This window comes from Corvus moneduloides, chromosome 3 (genome assembly GCF_009650955.1).
Source record: "Corvus moneduloides isolate bCorMon1 chromosome 3, bCorMon1.pri, whole genome shotgun sequence".
NCBI lineage: Eukaryota > Metazoa > Chordata > Aves > Passeriformes > Corvidae > Corvus > Corvus moneduloides.
Genome location: NC_045478.1, coordinates 105,582,617 through 105,609,589, shown reverse-complemented (window position 1 = coordinate 105,609,589; position 26,973 = coordinate 105,582,617). Strand labels below are relative to the sequence as shown.

Sequence of the window (26,973 nt, the reverse complement as noted above, 5' to 3'; positions counted from 1 at the left end):
GATACATTCCCCTATTTTGTAGAAAAGAAATGCTCCAATATCTTTGTTGTTGTTGCTTCACAGGACACCATAGGGACACAGCTTTAAGAGATTAGATATAGGTAGGAAGATTAGGAGGAATAAAGAGGAATTGTATCTTCCGGTAAAACCACAAAGTCACAGAATAACTCCAGCTGGAAGAGAGCTGGAACATCTCTAGCCTAAACTCTTGCTCAAAGCAGGATCAACGCTGAATTCAGAACAGGTTTCTCAGGGCTTTGTCCAGTCAGGGCTTCAAAGCCTCCAAGAATGGAGTCACTGTGACCTCTCTGTGCAGCCCCTTGCAGAGTTTGTCCACCTTTATAGGGCAAATGATCCTGCCCCAACCACATTGATCTCCTCCCCTAAACTTTCTCCAGTTCACTGATGCCTGGCAGTCCCCGCTTTGGGTGCAGTACTCTAGATGGGGCCTAAGGCTTGGTATTTCCAACCACTTTCTCCATCATGCAGTCAAAAATGTCTTCTGGCTACTGATTCTACAGCAAAAGTTGCATTGACTTGAGTGAGGGAAAATTTCACTCTGGCTTTTTATAATTTTGGGCCTAATTCTAGCTGCATTAGACTGTTCCAGGTGTATCTGGAGGTTTTGCCCTTCCCAAAAAAAGGCTGGGGCAGAGCCAGCTCTGCTGAAAATAGGCAAGCAAATTGGAGCTCCCCAGGGCACGGCTCAGGGAACTTTGCCACCAGTTCCAACACTCTCACTGCAATCGCATTTTGGCAAGGTATGTGACTAACCCTGAAGTGAGAGAATGCTTAGCTGAAAATTTTTTAGAGGTACTTTGTCATTTCCTGGGTCTCATACGATGCCTAGAATGGGAGCAGTACCCAGGGGCTTTACAATAACACTTAAACAATCAGGTTTATTATCTGCTTGTCTTAATTAAATGCCTCTATTTTTTCCCGGAGGAAGAAAGTTTTTTTACATTAAACAATTTAGTTTGAAGTAAATGGGCCTCTAAAAGATATATCATTTACTCTGATTTGATTTACTCTGCACAGAAGATTCCTGGTCATGACTATTAATGCGACTTAGCCCAATCAGATACGTTTCATTTGTGTCCTACTTCAAATCTTTAGTTTCTCCCATATGTCAAAAATGTTGGGGCTGCTGAATGATAAAGCCTTGTTGCTATGGCAATTAGTTCCATTACCTAGGTGACAGTGCTGGCATAATGTCACCACTAAAGCAACATAAATCCTGAAATATTTTTAGTGTCTGTCACAGATGAACCACAGTAAAACCACTGCTTATCAACGAGCCAAAATACCCACAGGTGATGGGTGGAAGGAAAGTGCAGCCTAACCACTGTCTGTGCTACCTGGAGAAGTGCAGGTAGACAGCAGACTGGACAAGCGGACCTCCTACATTCAGCAACAAATGAGAGAATGACAAGGAATAACAAAGAAAACCCACAGAGAGTAATAATGATAATAATATTTTAAAACAAGAGCAAAAACTTCCTTGTTTGGGCAACTGCTGAATGAACTACACCTCTCTCCTCCCACCACATTGCCCTCTCCTTATTCACTGGGGTAATATGAAGGCATGTGCTGTAGCTGCATGAATTTGCATAATTTAAGCCTTTGTATTATTTATTATACAATATTTAGTCACCCTTTAAAACCTCAGTCAGGTTTAAAGTCTCATTATATCAGGAACTGTACAAATAAAAGCAGTGCTTGATAGCCTCTGCCCTCCCAGGGCTGACAGGCTTGCAGAAGGGTTCAGGTGATGGTGAGGCAAAAAGCAGCCACTGCCATTTTCCTGGTTATCTACAATTTATGAAATCTTTTATCTTCTAGTCTCTAGTCACACTGATTCATACAGCCCACATTACAAATGAAGCCCACAGGTAGCAAATTTGGCAGTGATTAAAAGGACAATGATGGTAGCATCTGTTATGTTTTGGGTTTTTTCTCCTCCCTCAGGTTTCTGGGGCATGCTGAAGTGTGGCTGGTATTGGCTGCGCAGTCAGCATCCAATTGCACCTGCTTTGACCAGGAAATCTGCATAAAACGTGACAGGATTTTTCTCCTACTTCTTTCTCAGATTAAAAGTCCATGTTTTGGAAACCTGCCAGGAAATCAGTAGTTAGGGGAACACCCACAGCCCCATTAAAACGGATGAAGGACTTCATCAATCTTTAAGCATTCAGACAGAACAACAAAAACGTTATTTTCACTATCCCATACACAAGGTTCTTCTTCCCCCTGCCAGGATAGTGTGTAAGCAACTAAACACACCTGAGCAAAGAATAGCCGTCAAATAACAACAAGAAGTACTCTTGTCCCTTTTGCTGCTGAAGAGCTACTCCCAAAACGAATAAATTATTAGTTTATTTATTATTTAGAATTATGAGGCTATGCTCAGAGCAAGTAGTCCTTGATCCATAAATCATTGGCACACCATTAATTATCCACACTCACCGCTTGCTGACTTGGTTAGTCATATAAATCACACGGCACCCTGAGCAGGCAAATGATGGTTGCTAAACATTGCATTTGTCCCTTTTGTGTCACTTTCCCCACTGCTCCTCTGCTGGACTTTGTCAGGAACACTGCATCCCACTTGCTCATGAGCATCCTCTCTTTGTTCATCCTTTCTCTCCAGGTATTCATTGGTACAAATCACATTTGCAGCAAACTTCTGAAGTTGCCTAGTTCAAGATGTAGCTCATGGTCTCCATGCTCTCTGCCTGACCAGCTGCCATTGAGAAGCTGAAAAAACCCATAGCAATAATACCATTGGGGAAGAAAAAAAAAAAAAGGAAAAGAGCTTCTCTGATGAAGATGCAGACTGACTTCACAGCTTTAGGGACTGTACTGCCTGGACTCCAAATTGTCAACAAACCACCAGAGGAGTCCTACATGTGGGCACACTTCTGACATGGTCAAAGGTCACATCAGTAATTTCTCTCTCATAGGGATTAATATTTCATATTGGTCCTCTGCTGCGAGATTCAAGTAAATTAACGCTGATGTTGTGCCCTTTACTTGCTGGTCTGTGGACCTCATTAGGGCTGGAGAAGAACATTGTTTACTACAGAAGCCACGGCAAACATCTCTTTTACAAACCTGCCCATGCATTATTTCTTGCATTTGATCCCACACTGACACTCTGCTCTCTGAACATCCATTTCCCTCTTATCTTTTTTTCCCCTGACAATAAACACAGATGACAGCATCAGAAGCCCACATGGCTGGGGATCCAGGTCTGCAGTTTTGCAGCATAGTTCGAGAGGTGAGAGGGGTCATGCACAGGGCCAACCCTCTGCATATGTTGGAAGCTTACAGAGTATTGGCTTTCTATGAACTACTGAGGAATAAAACAGGGATTGTCATACACAGCTGAGAAAGGCAGAATATTAAAGCTCGCTTATGAACAGTCACAGTACCCAGCTGGAGCTTTAGCAAATGTAGTAGAAGTTTACCTACTCTACCTGCTCAGTGGACTATTTTCTTACAGACACCCTCCAAATGCCCTGCTTCTTGCATTTTGGGCACACTAGGGTTTACACAGGAAGTGACAGAGTTCTTATTCTTGTGCCCCAAGATGTGTGCACTGTATCTTTCCATTCATTCTGAGCAAAATCCCTGTTTTGGACTTATGACAGCCTTCACCAGATTGCATACTGGCAGACAGAGCCAAATGCCCAAGCTGGAGTTTTATAGAGTACGTAGAGAAGGACTTTTGCTTCTTTATCTCAAAATCTTTCTTCTCTTCCAAGGAAGCATCTTTGGCCTGGGTGGTTTATTATGACACTCAGTTCCAAGAGTGCAACCCCAAGACAAATACTGAGTGACTGCATACACGGCAAATAAAGTGAAGGTCTCGGCAGGTGATGACTTAAAAAAAACAAAACAAAAACCAAACAACCTTTTGCACTACACAGGAAAGTACACAGAAATATCCAGTAGGAATGACTCAGCCAAGAATAAGGGATGAGTCACTTCCAAGACACCCCAAATGACAACCTTTGTCCCTATTCCAGTGCTTGATCCCAAGAGAGCTGAGCAGCCTTCTCTGCCAGCATCTCCAGTCAAACAAGTGCACGTGTGCTCTGTGAATCAGAAGCTGTCAGAAGAAAATGCTCAGACTACACCTAAGGATCATTTAACAAATGAATAACACTCAGCTACTCAGCCACCTAAGGTGGAACCCACAGGAGCATGTTATGTTGTGCAGCAGTTTACTTTATGAGCTGAAAATTACAACTGATAATACTGTCTAGCTCCTGTCATGAGAAAGACATTGAAATTGCTGACCTTCCACAGAAGGTAATCTCAATTCATTCAAAACAGTAACATGCCACAAAAACCAGTGTGCACCAGTGATGCCTGTGTTGCAGAAATATGTATAACCAGTTCTGTATACCGTAATTTATACGTAATAACCATAAAACACCATCTATACAAAAATTCAGCCCAAATGTGCGAAAACGGTAATGAAGATATTGCCCTGTACTGGGGTGAAGAAATTTCTCAATAGAAAGCTTTAAAAACATTACTCACTTGCTTTCAGCAATATTAAGATGAGGCAATCTTTCAGCTCAACCTTAGAGACATCTTAGTTCAAGCTCTGCAGTTATCATATTAGCCCAGGTACCAGCTATCAGAAGCTATGGGCTATAATATTACAGGCTTGCTTTGTTTATTTTAAACTTGTGTTAACATTGGAGAGACGCCCCAGGAAATGTGGTGGTATAAATTTCTTATGAGCTGCTCCTGATGTTCAAAGATGCCCAGTTAACTAATTCCTACTTCCTTTAATGAGAGAGTCTCAAAAAAGGGGATAGTGCAAACAGTATGTCATCTAGTGTCAATGGAGAGAAAATGTAAATTGTTTGCAATACCAACAGAAATGTCTTTAAACCCACACTTTGTGTTACCCTTGGTAACCAGGATCACTGTCAGCTGTATCAGAGTTCAAGGTTCTTCAGAAAACTGCAGCTTGGGCTATCCAGGGCATACACATACGCACACAAACCCATCTCCTAAAAAACGCACATTCCTGCCAATAGCACTTACATTTTCAGCTATTGCTGTTTTATTTCTTACTTGGTTGAGGGAAAAGATTTTTCTTTTGTTAATAGTCCTACACATCAGTTTATGACAAGCATCTAGAAACACACAGATGTCTTATTTAGGATACAAACTAAATCTCACATAAATCCCATTTTCCACTAGAGAGTTAAGATTAAATATTTCTGTTGGTAATTACCCAATTCACAGGAAGTGGTCAACTTCACAATGACCAAATTTTTGGTCTGTGCAAGCTGCTTTCCTAAGGACTGAGATCCACTGTCAGTGGTGGCAGGTGTTCCAGACATTCAGGGTTTAACTTAGAGCTGCTTGCTCCACAGGGGACCCAGAGGCCCTGCTCTTTCTTGGAAACTGCATCTTTTGGGGGGTTTGCTTACAAAAATAGATTGCTTCAGCAGGGCAGAAAAAACCAGAATGGGATATAATAGGAAAAATCCTCTTTTCCCTCCTCCTCCCTATGTTGCTGCCCAGCAATGTGCTGGTAGAAGGAGGACTTTTAAAGGGAAGGAAAGGACTTTGTCTGCTCGTTTAAGGAGAACAATAACAGCTAGCTCCTCCTCCCTCCGTTTCTTCCTCTTTTTTTCATTTATGACCCTCCTGCACAGTACTAATTGTTGTATATTTGCTCATGCTTCCCCACTGCCCCATAGTTGCACCAATTATAAAGGGGTGGGAAAAAAGAAACTGCTTTTTCTTTTCTAGCCATAATCTTCCACAAATCTCAACTATTCCTGCTACAGAGAAGTGCCTTGGTTTCCAAGCTCTTCACTCAATACCATCTGTACATATCCAAGGACAAAAATGTCCCTTTTTTCCCTCAAAAGTGGCCTTGTATATCTCTCAAGTTGCTGAGAGAGTTTGGATACACAGGAGATTAGTTTCCTTGCTGTGGAATATCCTATTGTGACAGCCATATTGTTCCTGTCTTTTTAGAAAATAGACAAGCAAGAGGCAATGTATGGTTTACCAGCTATGCTTAAAGAGAATGAAATGTTCAATGTATTAATATATCTCTCTAGAAGTGAGCACTGCTGTGCACTGACCCTCTCACCTATACCACCTGCAAGGGTCTTTAATAATCTAAGACCCAACTTCAGCAACAGATAATTTTAAAAAAAAAAAAAAAATATTTCTGACAACATTCTGCCTCACTCATACTGACATCTTTTCACAGTACAAGCAGCCTAAGTGACTTTAAGTACAGCCACTGAATTTTGTTTTGGGCATACTGAGTTTTCACAAAACACTATTTGAAAACACCAGGAATGGCAGAAAGACAAAAAGGACTCAAGGACGAGGTGGTTCTGGAGAGGTTCTTCAAGTTCTGTGTGTAGCTCTGGGCTTCCTGCACGTGCACGATGCATGCACAGAAAGGCTTGACCTTCTTCTGGGGAAAAAGGCACCTCTTCTGCTAGTGTTACCAAACAAAAAGGGGAGGCCTGACCACTATTTGGGTTTGATCTTAAAGGAGGACTAACACTTGGGTTTAGCTCACCAGTGTCCAGCAAGGCTGTTCTGCTGAGCAGCTGGAGGACCCACCTAACTGAAAAGCTTAAAATCTGTGGAAGGAAATTTAGACCAGGAAGAAGATAGTGATGTCTGGAATATAAACAGCATGAAGGGTAACAAAACAAACATCATTTGAAAGGACAGCTCTATTATTTTAATATTAAAATTTAATATTATTAATATTTTAATATTTATTATTATTGTGTTCACCCTCACTTTGAGGAGTGGAAAATTAGTAGCCAGAGCTCGTGAATGTGTTCCAGAATAATCAGAATACTGGTGGCACTCCAAGTCCTAATGTTTTAGATCCTTTTTTTTTGCTCAGTGCAAATATTTTCAATGGACATTTTTGAGCACTAATTTTCCTCTCTTCTGTCAATCTGGGATACTTAAAAATAAAGTATAAAAGAAGAAGAAGCAACTGTGATTGAAAGGGTCTGGGTAGGTTTTGCTGGAATAACTGAGCCTTGCTCATCACTGATGCTCGATCATCAGAGCACTTGATGGCTTATCAACACATTAAAAATACCTTGACAGTAGTTCTTTTGTTAGAGTATGCAACATTTCTTCCTTCTCCAGAAATGCCCTTCTTAAGTTGTCTGACTGATCTTTAAGCACTTACGAAGGAAAAAGGTCCACTAATGCAATTTCACTGTCGTTGTTTTCAAAGCTATTGAACTGTAAACCCTGTGTGTGAGGCAACTGATGTGTGAACACCTCATCGGGCAACTTCTCTTTAAGGAAAATACTTCAGGAGGTCAATTTAGTTAAAATGTATATAATTAGAACATCAAAAGGCAACTTATTTCAAGGAGCACAAGAGATGCCTGATACAATACTGATATATGGTAAACTTTTCTGTGTTTTGTCTTCACATATGGAAAAACCTATACAGACATGTTGACAATATTGTACATATTTCATGCAAAAACTGAATTTCTTCTTAATTATACTCTGAATTGTGGATACTAAAAAGCTAGGAGCAGAGGAATTTTCCAGCTACTGCAGCATCCTGGGAAGTTTTTCCTCTCTCGTGCAGCTAGCTGAGAAGGGGTTTGAGGTTTTTGTAAACCAAGGCTTTATCTCACAGGTGCAAACTTGTCTTCCAACTACTGTTTTGATACGCTGGAGAAAATACTTTGGATGGGCGTTGTGGAACCTTCACCTATCATTCTAGAGGGTGGTTGGTCAAGGGACCAATTGTATCATGCTCTCTTGTGGACCAAGTTATATAACCCAGCTTGTAATTAATAAAATCATTCCATTTTCCCTTGGACTTGTGTCGTGATTCTTGCCATTTCTCGGTGCAACAGCGACACTGAATTACTCAGCTCCCTGTGCATGAGATTAAAAAAAAAAGGAATCCAAGCCCTGAATATGAAGGTTTTGTTGCATAATTGTGAAGTCCACAGGAATTACTGTTACATTTATCAACCTGGATCCACCATGACTTTTGAATGTAATAGAAATCATTCCTTTTTCACTTGTAATGTCAATACTTTGCTGTTCTGCACACGAAGTTATGAATTATCACAAAGTTCTGAAATCCACTCAGTACACATTTTCAGCAACATAAAGTGGTTTTCCTTGTCATTTATTTTTATTTCAGTCTATAAAATTCAATATGCCTGATAGTAAAGAGGAAGATGGATAAAACAGTTGATTCACCACACTTGCCGCTGGCATAGCGGAAATTACAGAAAAAACTTTACATCAGCATTCTTTGATGTATTAGTTGATCATCAGTATTCAATTATTTAAAAGAGGATTTGTGAATTGTATGCTGGTAGTAGTGACTCAGATGACAAAACAGTAAAAAAGTATGGCTTCAGAGAGCATAAAATTAAAAGAGAAAAAGAGAATATAGTCTGAGCTAATGGCTGCAAAAAATCCTGCACACGGAACATCTGGATTAGTCAGTGACATGACTTGCTTTAGATCATTTGGTTATCTAAATATATGACAGCATTCAGTCTTGAGCAAATATTCTAGAATTTACAAATACATTCAATAAGAAGGAAAGCATCCTGAGAAAGTGATCATTCAGGACTCTGTCAATATTAACAGAGACAGCACTGGGCTCATTGTCAGCCACAAAGTCTTTACCAGGTAGTGTGAAACTAGAGAGATTTGTCTTCTTCCACCCAAACCCTGTCTGCAGTGATGTACTGATAACCTTCAGCTGTGCCTTACCTCAGACACACTGTGCTCTCCAAATCACTTCTCAGTTTCCCTAAGCTGGCCAAATAACACACAAGGAACACAATAAAACCACTATGGAATGCCCCTGCTTCCCAGACCCATTCAATTTATCTCCTTCACCAGATTTTATTCTTCCTAAATCCCTGCTCCCCTCTGGTGAATTGCTGGTGAATTTCCTACAAACTCTGTACCTTTAATAGGTTAAGCAAGTTGTCATGAGATCTGTTATCACCACTATTGACAGAAAGGAGGGGTTTGTGGAAACTATAAGAAGGATATACAAACTAGTAACATTCAGAAAAGGAAGATGCATAAGGAAAAGACTACGACAATGCTATTCAGGGAACTTCATTCACAGGATGCTGGTTCCTTTTGTATTTAGCAGCTCTGTGAAAGTGTCCGATTTCCCTGGAACACTCCCGTGGGCTGTCCAAATTCTACAATACCAAGGGGAGGAAGGCTGCTATAAACTTAATTTCTTATGAAAAAATGCAAAAACTTTTAAAAGAGGTCCATAATCCTATTTGTTCTCTCACATTTTTCTTTAGCATAAATGTTTTCTAAAGCAGAATAATAAAATAATGCAAAGAAGGGAACAATGAAGAATGGTTATCTTGTTTGGGGTTTTAAGATCTGTACTTAAAGGGGGAAAGGGTTGGTGGCATTCTTTTTGGGCATCTGGACCTGGGTGGTCTTGGTGTTATATTGCTTGTTAGTCTTAAATATCCCAAAAAACTGTAGAAGAAGTCATGAGTAAAAAAACCCAACAGAAATTAACTAAACAAAATTTTCAAATCAGGTAGCAAGTGTCAATCTAAGACTAACTATAATATGTTAAAATTGCTGTTAAAAATTTGGAATTACCAGACAAAGTAGCCCAGCGAGGTTCTATGGCTACACTGGATAATAAAGGGGAAGTGGGGACAAAAACCAGCAGTGAACAGGAAAGTTATGAATGACAGAAGGAGGGGAAAAAAAAAAAAAAAGAAAAATGATGCCAAACAAAACACTAAAGTAACAACTCTCTTTTTCATCTAGATGTTAGCTGGAAAAAAGAACTGGGTAATACCACCATACTGGTGACCCCTGCACTGCTTTGTGGGCAGTCAGAACAAGATGGGACTGGAAACAACCTCCCAGGTTACTGAGATCAAAGTTATATCATTGCAGGCACCACGTCATGCAAACACTTGAATGAATCCATCAGTTTTCTTACAGAGACTTCAGCTTTTTTCCCCCCTTTACTAATCCAGCTGCAGGCTGTCCCACAGGGTTTGAGACAGAATTTTCCTTAAATAAGTGTTCCTTCTCCCACTCATGCTGCTCCTCAGGTCTTGCTTTGCTGTGTGAAATGGGGAAAGCATTTTTACTCTCCTACTAAAGGTTCTCCATTCCTACAAGCTCTTCTTATCTTTTCCATCATGAATGCATTTTTAACGAACACTCCTAACAAGCTTCACATGATACTCCAGATACTGCGGGTTGGAAATGCTTCTCCTGACACATCTTCCAGTCACATTTGTCTTTATGGCACTTGCTCAGTGCTATGAGTGCATGACAATCCCGTGGCCACCCAAAGGACTCATAACTGATGTGCCTGATCTGTGTACCAAGCACCACAGACACACATTTAACTCGATCACTGAACAAACTGCAGAGCAGGAGGCTCCTTCTCTCATCCAGCAAGGTATCACCATCTGATGACTGACAGCAGAACAATACCCTGCACAAGCAGCTTCCAAGTGAAGTTACTAATTAGTGCAGATGTTATGAAGGTAAGAAGCCATCAGAACTTGGCAGGAATAACTTTGTCATTAAGTTATTCAATCTCTGAGTGACAAAATGATTTGTAGATGACTGTGCTGCATTCTCTGCCTTTCCTTCTCACACTCCAACACTATGAACAGGAGTATAATTTGGGATATTTTCCCTCTCAACTGTTTTTCTTTCTGGTCTCCTGTCATCTTCTAGCAAGGATGGGAGTAAGAGGTTTGGATGTCACCTCTGTTCAAACATTGTGAAATGCAGCAGAAATGGAGCTGTTAATGACAGAGATAGAGCACAGCACAGAGCAAGGAGACGTGAAAACACACAGCTCAGTTGGAAGTCTGGAGATATCTTAAGGAGACAAGTCAGCAAGAGTGGAGCAGAACCTTATCCTAACCTCATTCATGCCCTTAATAAAGCCCAGCGACATGGCACAAAGCATTTTCAAGTCCTAATCTTTCAGTTTGGCTTGGCTGGAGATGAAAGTCAATGTGTGAGTACACTGTCAGTGTGGCAAAGGCAGACTGTATAGAAGACAACAGAGCAGCCACAGATCAATGCCACAAAATTTCTAAATGAGAACCTCCCCTGAACTGGGTGAAAATAATTCAGGAAAATGTGGAGGCAAGCAGAGGAAAGTGTTCTCCAAACGGTGTCTTCTCATGCCTGGAATTCCAGGATCTCCTATGCAGGCAGACAGAAGCCACTGTTGCTGTTTCAAAATGAACTGCAGCTATCTCTAAGACAACCACCATCCCTTTAGATGTGAGCATCGTGCTTGTCATTAAACTCTGCTGCCAAAACTTCTGAGCTGACTGATGAGCACAGCTACGCTGGCGCTGTGCACACACTGACACGAGAGAGCATCTCATGGGCAGCGAAAAAAATGCTATAATCCTGAGCAACAGGTTATACAGGAGAATGACGAGCTAAAGGACAGAGTCATGAATAACTGGTACCATGATTGAAAGGGAAAAATAAACTGTTGATGATACTAATATTCCAAAAGTACTGATTAAAAAACCCTGTTTTTCCCCAATGTGAAATTAAAGGGACACACCAGGCAATATTCTGTTCATACAATTATGCAATATGCATAGTGAGGGATTTTTACAATCACAGCACCCCTCCTAGGGCCAGTTTGCACCAACACACTTGCACAACTTCACTGCTGTCACACTCTCATTAACCCCAAATGGCCATTTCTGCTCTCTTGTGGCTGTGATTAATTAGCCTACTTTGAAAAGCAAGCTTCTCTGTGCCAGAAAACTCTGAAATTGTGCATTAAACACACAGGGACACAGCTGGGCCTCCAGTTTTCAGCTGGATCAGGACTTCTCAAAGGTTCTGACAGCATTTTTGCCACACCCATGTGACAACGTGAATCCATGTGCCAGCACAGACCTGCCCATTGCTGTTGCCACTGCACAACTGCTGTTTCTTTCTCTGAAGGGAAAGGGCTTCCACCATTATGCTACAGCACGTCCAACTACACAGACTCTGGAAATAAACACAGGCATCAACATCAGCAGCCTGATTTTTAGATGTGTTAAAAATGTACAGCTCTAAGAGTTACTATACAGAAAAGGCAGAATTCTTTCTTGGTGCCTAGCACCTAAGTACCTAAATATGGATTTTTTTTTTAATTAATTACCTGTCAAAACTGCATAGATTTGCAATATTATTCCTCCAGCTACATTCCAAGAGATCTCTTTCCTGTCTTTTAAATGCAGATCTAGGCTCAGGTGCATACGTGGATCCCTAAAGAGCCATTTCTGTATCAGATGATTCATTTTCTGCATATGATAAGGTACAATAAAAGCAGTCACCAATAAACCACACCCCCTCATAATTTGCCTTGTGTAATTGCTACATTTAAGAGCTTTGCACATGAAAAGCTACTGGTAACTTTTTTTCCCCCACAGGTGCAGCCTCTGTTCCTCTGCAGGTGCATGTAAAGATTAGCAAAACATTGCTTGGTTTAGGTTTGCTTGGATTCAAATACCATGGAGGAACTCGTATTCCTGTACTAATTGATGGCGTGGGACTTTAGACAGAGGAAGAACAAAACCCTCTGTGGTCTGTGTATAGAAGGTGCCAAAAAAATAATTGGCAACAAGCTTAACTGGAGGCTAAAGGTAAACTACAAATGAGCGGAAAATCCAGCATTGCCCGTATTGGTTATTTTTGTTACTATCAGGATTTTTTGCCGTGATCGTAATCTCTTACAAATAAAGCCATTTACCAGCAACACATCAAAAAGGCATTATCAGAAAAATCAGCCAGATAGACTACTTCAGCAAGAGCAGTGCATGCAATGCTGCCCCTCTTAAAGGCTCAGATTTATGAGGCAGAAACGTTGCTCCAGGCGGTTTGCAAGAAGAGGTACAGGAGGCGGAGATTCCAGGGAGGAGGGTGTTGTGTTGTGGTTAAGGGTTATAAAGCTGCGTTTACACTGTGCTCCTCAATAGCTATAAAATTAACTTAGATATTTCAAGAAAGGACAAGCACAAAACCGTCAGCGCTGCAGAGACAAGGGGGGAAAAAACCCCCCCTTTTTTTTTTTTCCTCCTTTCTTCAGTAAAATTCCTGTCAAAATGGAAAACAGGGGATTTATGTAGATGTATCAGAAACAAAGTTAAAGTTTCATCTGCAGAAAGTTCAATTTAGAAGCAGACTGTGAGAGAGGGGGAGAGGACAAGGCGTAGGAAATTTAACATGCTTCCCAGGCACATGCTGTGACAGTATGATTCTCACCTCCTAAAGCCCGTGAATCAAAGGTATTGAACATTCAAGCATTTTTCTCCTGGCAGTGGGTGGCCTCGTCCCAAAATCCAGCTGCCTTTCTGTATGAGACAGCTGAAATCATCTTCACATAGACACTAGATTTATGTTATTATGCAGATCACATCAAACATATATGCTCTGCTGAGTTTTCTCACAGTATAATTGCCTCCTTCTCCAAGCTAAGCACATGTCTCATCACAAAAGATCCAAATAGGTCTTTAGACATACCCCAAAAAATCAACAAAGCTATTAGACGATTATAAATAGCCATTTTCTCTTTCTTTTCACTCTTACTCACTGACTTTTATCTACTCCAGATTTTTTCAGTGCTGACCTGGAGCTCAGCTCTTTTCAGAAGCAGAAGTGAAGGGCTAAGCTGAAGAGATCTCACACTGAGTCCCTACTTGATTATTTGACAGTCAGGGCCACAGAGTGACCACACAAGCTGCTAACATGTCTGGGAGCAGGAGTCATGCAGTCAGCTACCTTGTCCTCAACACTGACCAAAACCAGCCCCTCTAGGCAAAAATCCTCACAGGCAGTTACACAAGAGCACAGAGTCTGTTAAAAAGCTCTCCATTTAAGCCAGGAGGTCCCATGCTAAAAGGTTTATATCCCTGTCCTCGATGCTTACAGAACAACAGAGCTGCTGTGTACCATCCTAATGTCCCCTTATTTTCTACTCTTCCTCCACAGTGAAGAGGCCCAATTATACATACAAGAGGCTTTCCACAACACTAAATATTCTACCTTTTCTCCTTGGAAGACCCTCAATTTCTGTTGCAACCCTTCATCACTGGCCATTTTTTCCTAGCCCAGATGCGAGCACCAGCTGTGCCTTTACCGCTCAAGATCTTGTCATTTCCATCAAAAGGAGAGTTTTTACACCAAAAACCTGGTGCACCAGGATTTGGTTTTTCAAATAATTTTTTTATCATTCACTTAATAGCGCAAAAGAATCAGTGCATGCTCTCCCAGTGCTCATATCCACCTCTCAATGCAGCAGTTCTGCAGCAATTTAGAGGAAATAGCTTATTACTTAGTGATAGCTGGTATTAGCAATGCTGGCTTTTATACCATGTTAATCTAAAATGGGCATGTGAGAGTGTGGTATCTCCATCTGCAGCTATATGCATGTGATTTAAAGCAGAGTATCCAAATAAGAATTTCAGGGGCTAATTGTAGATACTCACTCTCTAAAATGGCAGCATTAAAAAGCTGCCACTTCATTTTATAGTTAGCATCAGGCTTTCCAGCAACTCTCCGAGTGCAACTTAGCACTATTCTTTCAAAGGTCTTCATCTTTGAATGAGCCCAGCACCTAAATATCCCAATTTAGACACCAAGGTATGTGTGTGTGGTATAGTCATCTGGGCATCTAGTCCTTGGAAAGAGCAGCTGGAAGCCATGAGAGTTTCATTTAAATGCTGAAGTATGATCTGAGCTTTACTGAATGTCAGATATTTAGGGGTAAAATCTATAAGCATTCAGGTCAGTAAGAATTATCATCTCTGTTGGGAAGGACACATTCTTTTTACTAGATAAAGCAGCAATCATTTAGCTGTTCTTCTCACAGCAAGAAATCCCATGTTTCGTGAATTTATGAGAGCGTGGCCAAAACCTGTATGTTTTATCTTCCCTCTGTATTTGCTGTATGAAGGAAACAGGTAAGGTTTACAATAAGACAAAGAACTAGCTGAAAAGCTGCTATCAAGATTGCAGGTTTCAAATAAAACAGATATTCTGAAAGGATCTACTAATTCAGCTAGAATAACTGAAGTCTGAAGACTAAAAATATCAGCCTACGGAAGACCCTATATAAAGTCTGTGCTATTCTGCTAAACAGTTTCTACTCCACTGATGCTATTAGGGTGGTACTTTAAGCGTTGCTACGAAGATCTGAAGTGCGTTGAACAGTTTCCTTAGTTAGGGAAACTTATTTGACATCTGTGAATGTGCCATTTATATATTACATGCGTAGCAAGAAAATACTGATTTATTGGTGTAGCTAGTTCCGGAGTAGAGTAGATTTATATATTCAACTCCAGTTTATCTACTACCCTGTGGGAGGGCAGAGCTTGTGCAGTTGAAGAAAAGTAGTATTTGCTCCTTAGTGGTTTTGGAAAAAAGCTTCCATTTTTTTATAATCCCTGCAAATAACAAAGAGAATTCCCTGCTGAAAACGTCTCATCACACATTTTCTAGCAAAAAGCTTTAATCATACCAAACATGAGGTTGACCACGCTCTGCCCATGCATAATACCTGCCAGTCTCATCTTTGCCAAGATCCTGTCTATCCTATTAGGTAACACAGTTTTACTTTAGGCTGGTGCATAATCCTTGAGGAACAAAGCTGCCAACGCTTACCATTTTATGGAGTTTCATATGCTATTTACTGTTTCCTCTCAAGGCCACAAGCCTGAGAATATTACACGCCCACCCACACATACAAACACATCTTTCCTTTTAATTGCATTCCTGGCCCTGGAGATTACGGATCATCCTGGAACTGCAAACTATGTGCATCCCAAAATACCAAAACCAACCCGAGACGTGTGCAATCTTTGGATCTTTTCTGCTTAGGATTTTTGGAGCCGGGGGGGAAACACTTCTGATTTGGGAATGTTCCTGGTAGGCCAAGTTTACCCCCTTGCAGCTTATGCAACAGCTCTGACTCACTTGCTGCAACCCATCTGCCACGATGCATGCTGCTCCTGGCACAGCAGCGGCTTCGGTGCAGCACATGGAGGGGCTGCAGGTGCATCCAACCTCTTGTTACCTGAGGATTGCATGGCTGGGAAAGGAGAATGCATCACAAAGGCTGCAAAATTAACCTGGAAGTGGTGTGCACCCACCAACGGTGAGGAGGATCCAGAAGCTGCCTAGGAAGGACCAAGCCCTCGTGAAGATGGATCATGGGAAGCCTATCTGGAGGGTGAATGCTGAAACATCAACACTGTTTCCTTAACATATGCACAGGCAGCATCAGCTCGGGTGAATTGAGAGCTCCAAAGCTGGAAACACAGCCCACTAAAACCATTTGTGATGATGGGCCAGCTGCAGTGGAGATGTCATTACAGCCAATGTCTTGGCTTGCTTCAACTGTCATTTATGTCCTAGCTCGGTAAAATTGGCCTTTATTTTGCATTTATTGAAAAGTGATTTAAAAGACTTTCTTTCACACCATTCTTTTTTCTGTCAGCAGAACATATTCTGAGCCTTGGTTGGTTTTGTTCTTTTTGTCATTTTTTTTTAAAGCCAGAGTCTTAAAAAAGTCAGTAATTTCAATGAGAAGACAAATGTTAACTACTTCAATAAATACAAACCATGAAAGAAGTAAAATTATTAAACTTTCTCCCCTCTTGGAAGCCAGAGATAATTTCATATCTGTGGGAGGTGCTGACTGCCCAACTGTTTGCTTAAATATGTTATTTAAAGTATTCTAAAAAGACTGTTACCTCATAACATTGAGCATATCCCCATTACCCTAACCATCAAAATGATTTTCATAATGAATGCAGGGCATTCATTCTCACTTGATTCATGACAACAAGGAAAATAGAAAGCATACAGAAAATCATGAATAGTTGTGCAGTGTTTCTATGATGCCAAGCATGAATGGCCGAAAAGGCCAAGCTAATCCTTTCTATACTTGTACCATTTTGGGCCATCCTACTTCATTACTGTGAAAATCAAAGGGTCTTCATTTCTTGATCCCCCCTGGAAAATGAACAAGTACCAGCAGCCTCACTGTACAATTATCAGCCCTCAAGTTCTAAGCTGAGAGAAAAAAAAAAAAAGCTCAAAACATAATAAAGAAGGTAGGAATATATCTGCCTTTGTAAACAAAATCACACTGATGAATAAATGGCATCCATGCTAATACTGCCAGAGGCAAAACTGTGACCTGAGAAAAAACATCAATCTCTTTGTGTTGCTCTAGCCTCATTGGGACTGATGTATTTATTAATATCCAGATTTTTCCCATACATCAGTTGCTACTACTGCTTCGTACTTTCTCCCCTGCAAGGTCAAAATGTAGCTCACAGAGTCTTACTATTAAAAATAAAATAAGAAAAAAAGAAAAGAATGATTTGCTTCCAGTCAGCTCAAAGTCACCATGAAAGACAGACTGATCAGCACATGGAGCAGCCTAGAAAGGAGCTTCAAACTGTAGGAGCAGGGATGCTAATAGAACCACACTGAAAGGTCAACACAGTTCTGAAATTAAATTAGTAAAAGAGAAAGAACCTGCTCTATGCTTTCTTAGGTGTTCATGTCCATCTGAGGAGCTGAACTATAACTCAGCAGCGACACCCACACACCTCAGCAGGCTCCTGTGCCACATTGCACATCCCAGCTGGGGGTGCTGCTGCTGGAGGGGTGCAGGTACCCCAGTCCTGCATGCTCTGAGGACCCTGTCTATCCCCTCATCGCCCTGCTAATTCAGCCTCCCCCACATTTATCTGGCAAGCAATTCAGCACTGCCACCTATGAAAAGCTGGAGATGACAATGATCCACTACGGATCACCCCATGGGAGCTCTCCCAGAGCCACCCACTCCCATGGGATGGTCTAGAGCAGGGCTACAGGCTGAGCAAAGCCTGGGGTGACCATAGCTTATCCTCTGCCCCAAGCAGGCAGGACAGTCCCAGCCCTCCTCTGTGCCCGGGAAACAGGGATCCCTCCAGCTCCACAAAAAGGGAGCACCCTGCCCCTCCTCCCCACTGTGAGCCGCGTGGCTGCAGGAACCACGATGGAACAGGCACCCTTGGGTGCCAGTCCACGCCCTGGTAGCAGCACTGCACGACATTCACAGGGCACACCAGACACCTGCTGAGCTGCTTCAGCCTAGCTGCCCTTCAGCAGGCACAGCCATCCCCTCTGGCCACGGCAAAAACGCCTCCAAGGGAAGGGGCACGGACAAATGACCGCTGGAAGATGAATTGCAGCAGCTCATTCATTCAGGTGATTTCAGCAAGTGCTAAAAGAAGATAATCTCTCTGCTGTTTATCTCGCTGCTGCTTTGTTTGTGGTTTGTTTCCAGGCACAAAGTAGCCAAATTAGGTCACAGCCATGGCGCTGTATAAGACCTTGTTACTGAAGCCATGCAAGTAACACCAATCTGGCTCACAGGTGTTGTGATAAGTAAGTTTTTATTTCTCATATTCATAGCACTAACTTTTGAGTGTAAATTTGCCTGAGATGCAAAGTGGATTCCAAAATCCATCAGGTCCAACAATTTCAGTCAAAGTCATCAACTAAGATTGCCTCAAAACCTTATAGAAAATAACTAAATTTAGGATTTTAACAAGGTCCAGGCAGGATGAGTTTTGATTGCTTTCAGATGTGACAGCAAAATTTGAATACTCATAGCTGTTTGTAAATTTAGGCAAGAGCTATAAATCTCTCTCTCATTTGTCAGTTCAGTTAAGTTCCAGTTCTGCTGCTCTACTCAAAAGCTTGGCAGGATTATGCTTCTGTGTTTTATTTCCTAATCTGACCATTATGGTAACTAATTTATTTCTATGTAATTTAATTATCTTTAGCTGTTCTGCATCCATCTCCAGCTATTTAATTTTCACTCTTCTCCTGCATTTGAATAATTTCTCTTTACATAGATTGCTGGCATTGGAAATGTTGCTTAACTTGCATCATCTGCCGGCAGAGCCATTATTTTATTACAATACATCATCTGGTCAAGGGGGTGGACCACAGAACTTTGGTCCTTAGGATTTGCATTCAGAAGCCATTATTTTCTTTCTGATGTTAACAAAGTTGCTCTGCTCTTTCCCTGCCTTGGTTCCTGCTCCTGTTCCACCACCAGGTACTATTTGCAAAGCAGAGAGTTTCCTTGATCCTTGCAAGTCTGCCTTTAATTCCTTTATTTCTATTTTAAAATCCTGCCAGGCCACTGTTGGGAGATTCAAGTTGTGGAAGAACTTACTTCCTCCCCTTTTTGGTGCCACTGATCTTAGCATAAGTTTCACGGCTGAACTCTGTGGAATGCAGATTTCACCTCTACCTACAATATAAATATATTCCATCTTCAAAGTCCTCACAGGGGCCCAGCAGTAGCTTTGGTTTCTCTCAGGGCAGCCTTTCCTTGGAGCTGCCTCCAGCTCCTGGGTGCTCCCCTGGCACATACATCCGTTTTCCCAATGCACAGCAACTGCAGGGTACAGACATCATTTCTCTTGTTTAGCATTCTCCCTGTATCACTTTCTTACAGCTGTTCTGCCACTGCAATATTTGTAAAAGTATAATAACCTAAATGTGGCATTTGGATAACAGAGGCATTTTACATGAACTTGTCTTCAATTTAGCCATGCATATTTGTGTCTCAGAGGAAGGCAGCATTCCTCACACCTTCCTTTTCAACATTTTTCTAAATTAACAAGTCTCAAAATAGAATAGCAGCAGATAAATTTACTTATTAGACAACAGCTGCCAAAATTTGCCACTAACAGGTGTATGCAAGATGTATTTCTCTACAGTAAAGAAGAAATTTAATCTCCCAATGATTTCATTTGGCACTAAGACAGAAGTTCTTTATTCTAAATATATGTCAACAAGGTTTCCACACAAGTTTTACCTTTGTGGTATACTACAAAAATAAAAACCTCTTGTTTAATGGGCTGTTCTAAGGGCAAACTACAATTGCCAGATGATATCTTAAATAATGCAAAACATACTCAAATGCGGAAGGTATCTTTTCAGCTTTATACCGGCTAGCGCTTGTATTTCAATGCCTTAGAAAGCCTCGAGCGGCCTTGAGAGGTAGCATGGGCGATCTAGCACTTTAATAGCTCTAGAATCGGTACCTGAATCAGCTGCAGAGCAAATACCATCAGCAGAAGCAAAGAGGGAGAAATATAGCTCCCTGCTCGCTCAATTCCCTGCAGTTAGAAGCCTTCAAATGAGACAGACGACCAGAGATGTTTACAGGAAAGTAGCTGAGCTGAGAGAGGGCATTTGCCTCCCCTCGACCATCTTTTATTAGGAGAAGGGCAAAGCGGAGGACTGGGGGCGGACCCGGGGTGACCGGCCAATGAGACACTGCTGAAGAGTCTGAGTTACATTTGGCTTTGCCCGCGCTTGGAACAAAGGAGCTATGAGCACATGTCTTTGGGAGGGGGGAGGGGAAGCTCAGAACAGGCAGCAACACTCAAATTATCTGCTGATCTTTCTGAAAGCCTGCACACCTCTTCCCACTTTTTTTATCCACTCTTTTTTCTTCTTGACTGGTTTCACCCTGACAGACCATGCAGCACCTCTCACCTGTTTTGCTTCAAAACTAGTCACTGCCCACTCTCTGAAGTGGGAACTCAGGTGCCACTTCCGAATTTGAAGTTATTTCAAGGGTGAGAGACAGCGGATTGTGTGGTGAGATGACAGGATACAGGATTCGAGTCGGGTCTGGCCAGACCATCTAGCAGCATGAAAGAATATTGTTAGCTATTCTGGCTTGCTCTGAATTTCTCTTTTTGAAGACAGCAGCAGAAATCACAGAGATTCCTCAGTGTGAGTTTACAGAAAGAATCTGATGCCCACATGAAGAAAACCAAAGGGCATTTTAGTCATCCACTGAGAAACCAGTAGACTTTGAGAGAAAGCTGAAAGCCTGGTGGAGCTCAGTGGTGGCAGGGATCTGCCAGCCGGGCTGACCCTGCTCCCCTTGCACATCACTCCTCTGTGCCACCCCTGCTGCACACAAACAACCTTCCCCAAGACAAGATTCCAGGGACGAGCACGATTTATCCTGCAAGCACTGCTCCTGCGTGCTGGAGGGGGACTTGATTCAGAACAGGGAGAATATTCTGCACATTCTCCTCAACGCAGGTCCCTATGCAGATGTGGGGATGTTAGAAACAGGAGCTGAGTGTCTGTGGGAATATCAGCTGGTACCAGGAGCTGACTGCAGAAAGAGCAAGAATAAGCAGGAAGGTGAGACTGTAAAAGTCTACAACTTCAGTGCAACAGGCGCCTGAGGTCACAACGGGGACTATTATTTTCTGGCAGGAGAGAAATAGTAAATCAATGTTTCATTCTGATCTGGTGGCTGGCTGACATCTATGGCACCCTGCCACAGGTGGCTCACATGACAGCCTCCCGCAGTATATCTTCCACACTTAGGAACATCACAAGAAACAGAACAGTTTCTACAAGATATATTGTGTTTGTGTTTCCAGAAGCCTCTAAAACTTCACAATAAAACCAAACCAAACCCAAAGCAACACACCTAGTGTTCAGGTAGCTGAGGTCTCAAAAGCAAGGAAATTCCAGAATTGGCTTCGTCAGTGCAACCTTAGTTTTGTTTCTTTTTGTCTGTTTATATATACACTGTCTTAAATGCAGGAGAAAATATTAGACACTTTTAACAAAATACCTAGAATTATGACATACACCTGGAACCTGTGTGGGTGAATTTGGGTGTTTGGTTGTTTTTCAAACACACAGTGTCATGCAACCTTTCTGCTATGTCTACATGATTCAAATTGCACACCTCTGTCCCCGAAGATGCTTACCTGGGAACCTTGTATTTCAACCATATAAACAAACCCATTAGTTTACAGGCTGAAAACACACCCCAGAAGGCACGCTCCAATTTCCTTGGCACTGCCCCTCAATCCAGCTCTATAAATGGACCCCCAGCCAAATAACTCACTCTATTGTCAACCAAGGAGTAATTCTGCTGTGCTCCAAGTAATTGTTCTGCTTTCCTTGCCAACATCACCTGAAACAGGGACAGAAACTGCCCTAAAAGCAGGCTATGGTCCCTGGATCCTTTAGCCTGACCTCCAGGCAGGAGAGCAGGGATGCATCAGCAGACCTGTGCTTCTGACGAGGTAAATTGTGAGCAAGCCCTGATGTGAAATTGCCAGGTACGAGTCACCTGCTGATTATGACAAATTTTGTTTGCTCTGTTATCACAGGCAATGTAAAACCAGGGCATTGCACAGCTTCTGCACGTACATCCAGTGCAGAGAGGGATTTCTTACAGGGACACATGCCTCCAGCATCATTGCTTCAGTATTTATCCCTGGCTCCATTCACTTTTCTGCTTAGATCTCACATCCAGTCATGAAACACTGGCTCTTTTACAAATAAAAAGTGGGTTTTTTTGATTTTTGTGCATATTCACAATTGAAATTTTAGAAATAAAAGGTCCCACAAATTCTGCCTCAAAGACACCCTTCTAAGTACAGATCTGGATGTTACAACCCTGGGTTTTGTCAGAAGTTTTCCATGTCACTGTAAAACCATTTGTGTTTTAATATACCAAATGGACATGACTACGTATTGGATTTTGTTGTGGATAGACCATCGAAGAGAAACAAGGTGACATCAATTTGTTTGCCAGAAGTCAGTGGCTGTAAGACACTCCAGGTTTACTACTTAAACTTCCAAAAGCAAATTGGCAATAATCTGTACTTAGGAGTCCATTTAAACAGGCAATACTTGCAAGTGCTAATTTTGCATAAACTCTGGTAATGTTTATTAACGAAAGAGAAAATATAGTATCAATTAGGAAATGTTCAGCAGCTAGTTAATAATAGACAAAATAATCCCCTTTGGCTCCTCAGCTGTCTTAGCAAATGTTTAACAATGAAGATATCCAAGCTCGAGCAGTCTAATTAAAGAGGATTCTTTTCCTTACGTACCTTTCTGTCCTTGAATGTTTAGCTCATAGAGATCAACAATTGAGACTTACAAAGGTAAAGCCTAACTATACATCCCCTTTCACTTCTGCACTGTCACAATATATTGTCAGGGGTTACCTAATGACAAAAGCAACTCCAGTTCAGGGAGAGACCAGGACACACAGCCCTCGCTGTGCTGGAGATGATATTCCTTCTTGAGCAGCATCTATACCTCGACTCGTGGCTGCTGTACCACAGGAAAGACACCCATTCTGATGGCACCTCTCTATTTTCTCATTTTCTCTTTCCCAGATCTGCCCCTGCACAGTCCAGGCTGGGTTAGCACTCTCTTTTAAACAAACTATGAGGAATTGCAACTCAAGAGGATGCAGGAACCCTGCTGACACAAGCCAAGGTCAGCCTGGTTGCATGTGCAGGATTAGCAGTTTGGGCAGGCAGCATTTTCCCTGGCTTCCTAGCACTAACACAGTCTCCAGATCAGTTCTCAAGTACTGCGAAATGTTGAAGTCACTGCTGGGGGCTGCAAGAGACTCAACAGCATTGCTTCAGTTGCCTGTTTCTGCTCAGCAAGGAGCTGCACAGCGAGGGGCTTCAGACCTTTAAGCAGAATCCTTTCTCTCCAGGAGATACCCCCTTCTCTGTCCTTGCTGCCTCTCAGTCACATTTCAGTTCATTATCCAGCTCTTCCACAGCAAGACTTCAGAGAGTCACCCCTCCTTCAAGGCACATTTAGTTGAAATTTGCTGTCATTTACTCACACCATGGGAGGAACAGTATTTCAGTACAGCTGTTTCCAAAGATTAAGTGAATTACAAGAAATACTAATGAATTAATATAATAATAATACGCTATATTGTACTTATTATTTATGTCATATTACAGGATAATGAATATAATGAATACGCTTCTCTCTGGTGGCCAGTGACAGGACCTGAGAGAATGGTATGAAGCTGTGGCAGGGGAGGTTTAGGTTGGATATCAGGAAAAGGTTCTTCACCCAGAGGGTGGATGGGCACTGGAACAGGCTCCCCACAGCAGTGGTCACAGCACCAAGCCTGACAGAACTCAAAAAGTGTTTGGACAGTACTCTTGGGGCTGTCGTGTGAAGGGCCAGGAGCTGGACCTTGATGATCCTTGTGGGTCCCTTTCAACTCCGAATATTCTATGATTCTATGAACGACTGAGATCTATTCTTTTCCCTTCCCTCAAATCCAAAGCACCAAAGTCTGCTTTTCTTTAGGGTCCTTCCCACAGGCTCGCATGTCATGGAGATTAGCAGACAATGCAGAACTGTCTGAGAGCATTTCTGCAGGACTCAGTGTCAAATTAGCCAAGTTAACATGATAGATTATGATAAATTGAATGCCTGGGGTACTATGTGCTTGAACTATGTGGTGCTGTGTAGCACAGCAAATGTATTTCCTAAAAACCCCTAACTGGGCAATTTCATCTAAATAAAAATGCTACTAAATATGCCTTTGCTTGTTGTCAAATACTTTCTTCTCCTTCTCAGCAGCTATAAAACATATGGTTTACACTGCTAAGAGCCTCTGTAAATCATGCTGTAATACCTGTAGGTTATGCTTAGGCATAGACATGTCTTCAGCTGATGTCAATTGTTGTAACAGCCCTGACGTCAGAGCCAACATTATTTACAGCAGCTGAGCGTCTGTGCTCAGCACTTACCAAGGCAGGCAAATGAGAAGGGATTTGCTTTAGGTTCAGGGGGACGTTAAAGTAGAACTTGGTCTGGAGAAATTAAAGCCAGGCAATGACTCAAATCTGGTCCTTGTCTGCTTGAGAGCAGATCTATAGATATAAACCCTGTCAATCTTGACTCTCCTGCTGCCCTTTACTGTATATAGCATAAAGCTAAAGAAACACCTGACAACAACATGAATACATACACATATAAATAAAATTGTAGAGGTGTTTAGCATTTGTCTCACCCTCTGAAAAGAGACGATGACAAACACCTTTCATAGGAGAAGCTAGGACAATGCTGAGTCTTCACACCAGCTTCTCTATACAGGCAGGAAAGGGAACTCTTGAAGAGGCACCTCCACACTATAATTCACCCACCAGAGAAGAAAAACTTCATCCAGCTCCTACCTCCCAAGGATGGATAGGAATGTCTGCTGGACTTCAATCACACCAAGATTCCAGGCTTCCTCTCAGGGAAGGTTTAGTAGGAGCCTCCTTTTAGTTAAGAGGGACACAGCAGTTAAGTGCTACAGCCTAGGGGTAAACCTCCTTCACAGCTGGGAGGGTTTCCCAAGTCACTTCTTAAGCGAAGTTCCAGGCAGCCCTCACAATATTCTAAGTTTTGCATTGCTGCGTGGCATATAAACCTCACAACCAAGGTTTTTGCAACTTCCACACCATAGTTTTATAATAGTACAACACAATAAAGAGTCAAGTAAAAAAGAGTAAAGCACACCATAACCATCTGATAGGAAAATAACCTCAACCTTCCCTACTTGCAGGAAGCTGTAGGACTCACAGGGTTAAAAATTATTTTTCAGTCAATCTCTTTATGCATCCCACACACTAGAACTTATCTGACATGAAAGGGAATAGATGGGTATAAATATAGTACATGAAGTGCAGCATTTAGTACAGACAAATTATGTTAAAGACTGTCAGCATTTAGTCTGGCACAACTGCTATACTGCTACAACATTTGGGGGAAGAAAAGAGGGACTCAGGGTGGTCTCATTTGTCTCCTTCCAATAGATCATTCAGAATTGACTCGGGTGTTCCACCCTAGGCTTTGGGAAGCCTCAGTGGAAAGATGTTATTTCTGAAGGTGCTTGTAAGAGCAGCTTCATGGTCTCTGCATGGGGAAGAGGCAGCACTTTGTCAAGCTCCTTGTGGGAGTGTAATGGCTCATCTGGGAGATGCCTGTACTGCAGCACCCACCAGGGATGGCATCTCCTCCTCATGTAGCCCTGCTTTCAGAAGGTGTTCGCAATGCAGGGGCTTCTTTGTTTTGTTTCTGTTCTAACAATCCTGAGAGCTTAACAATTTCTTTCATTTAAAGGAGGAAAATCAAAAAAGAGAGCCAGAAAACCCAATTTTCTATTTATTTTTAGTGCCACTTAATGTGCATCCTGCTAAGCCAACAATCATCCCAGCATGAGCTGACTAGAAGCAGCAGCAGGTAGCTTCCTGGCTAGCTGGCAGGGATCAGAGTGGATAAAAGAGAAATAAGACTAGGTTTGCCACACAGAGTAAACCCAAGCAGGGGATTTTACTTCTGCCCTCTGCCCACATTACAGAGAGCTTCCTTTTTTTATAGCAGGGCCCCTTAACTCAAGATATAAAACCCCAATGGCCCCCTGAAAAATTTCCCAAGACCAAATAACTGCTGTGAAACCACCTTTGGTGCCAGAGTCTGCCTTCTCTTCCTCATCTCTGCTTGTTGCAGACCCATTTCAGTATCACCTGGGGGACACAGCAGGAGCAGCTTATCCCAGACAGTAACAGAAGTGGAATTTTGCAGTGAAGGCCCTGTACCCCACAGAGAACCTTCCAGGTTTGACTCACATCTGCTGGCCGACTTACCAGCAGCTGCTCACTAACACACAGGGAAAAGGGTTTAGTGCCCAAAGCTCAAACACTGTCATAAAACTCTTCTTTTACAGATACCTGCCCAGTGGAAGAAAAGTGTGCTCTATTAGCTGCACAGAGATGCATCAGCTTTGAAACTCCAAGGTCACGTCTCCATTTGAATATATACATATATGGAAAAGCAACAGGGGACATTTATTTCAGCAACAGCATTTTCAAATTTTTTCAACTAAATAAATACTATTTTATTACAAGATTTTTCCACTGGGTGAGAGCTTGCTAGAAAAAAACTATACTGACAAGCCTGTATAAAAAACAATTCAAACCAGGTACCTGCCAGCCAAAATAATGCACATGGAAACGCCTTACTGCCCAAATCACACTGGAG

General features: G+C 42.0%; 1 protein-coding gene across 1 annotated transcript in view; it reads right to left on the bottom strand.

The window, feature by feature from the left end:
- LOC116441366 (follicle-stimulating hormone receptor) overlaps positions 1-26,973 on the bottom strand; it is a 214,991-nt gene that overhangs the window by 187,112 nt on the left and 906 nt on the right. The gene's annotated exons all lie outside the window — the stretch shown is intronic.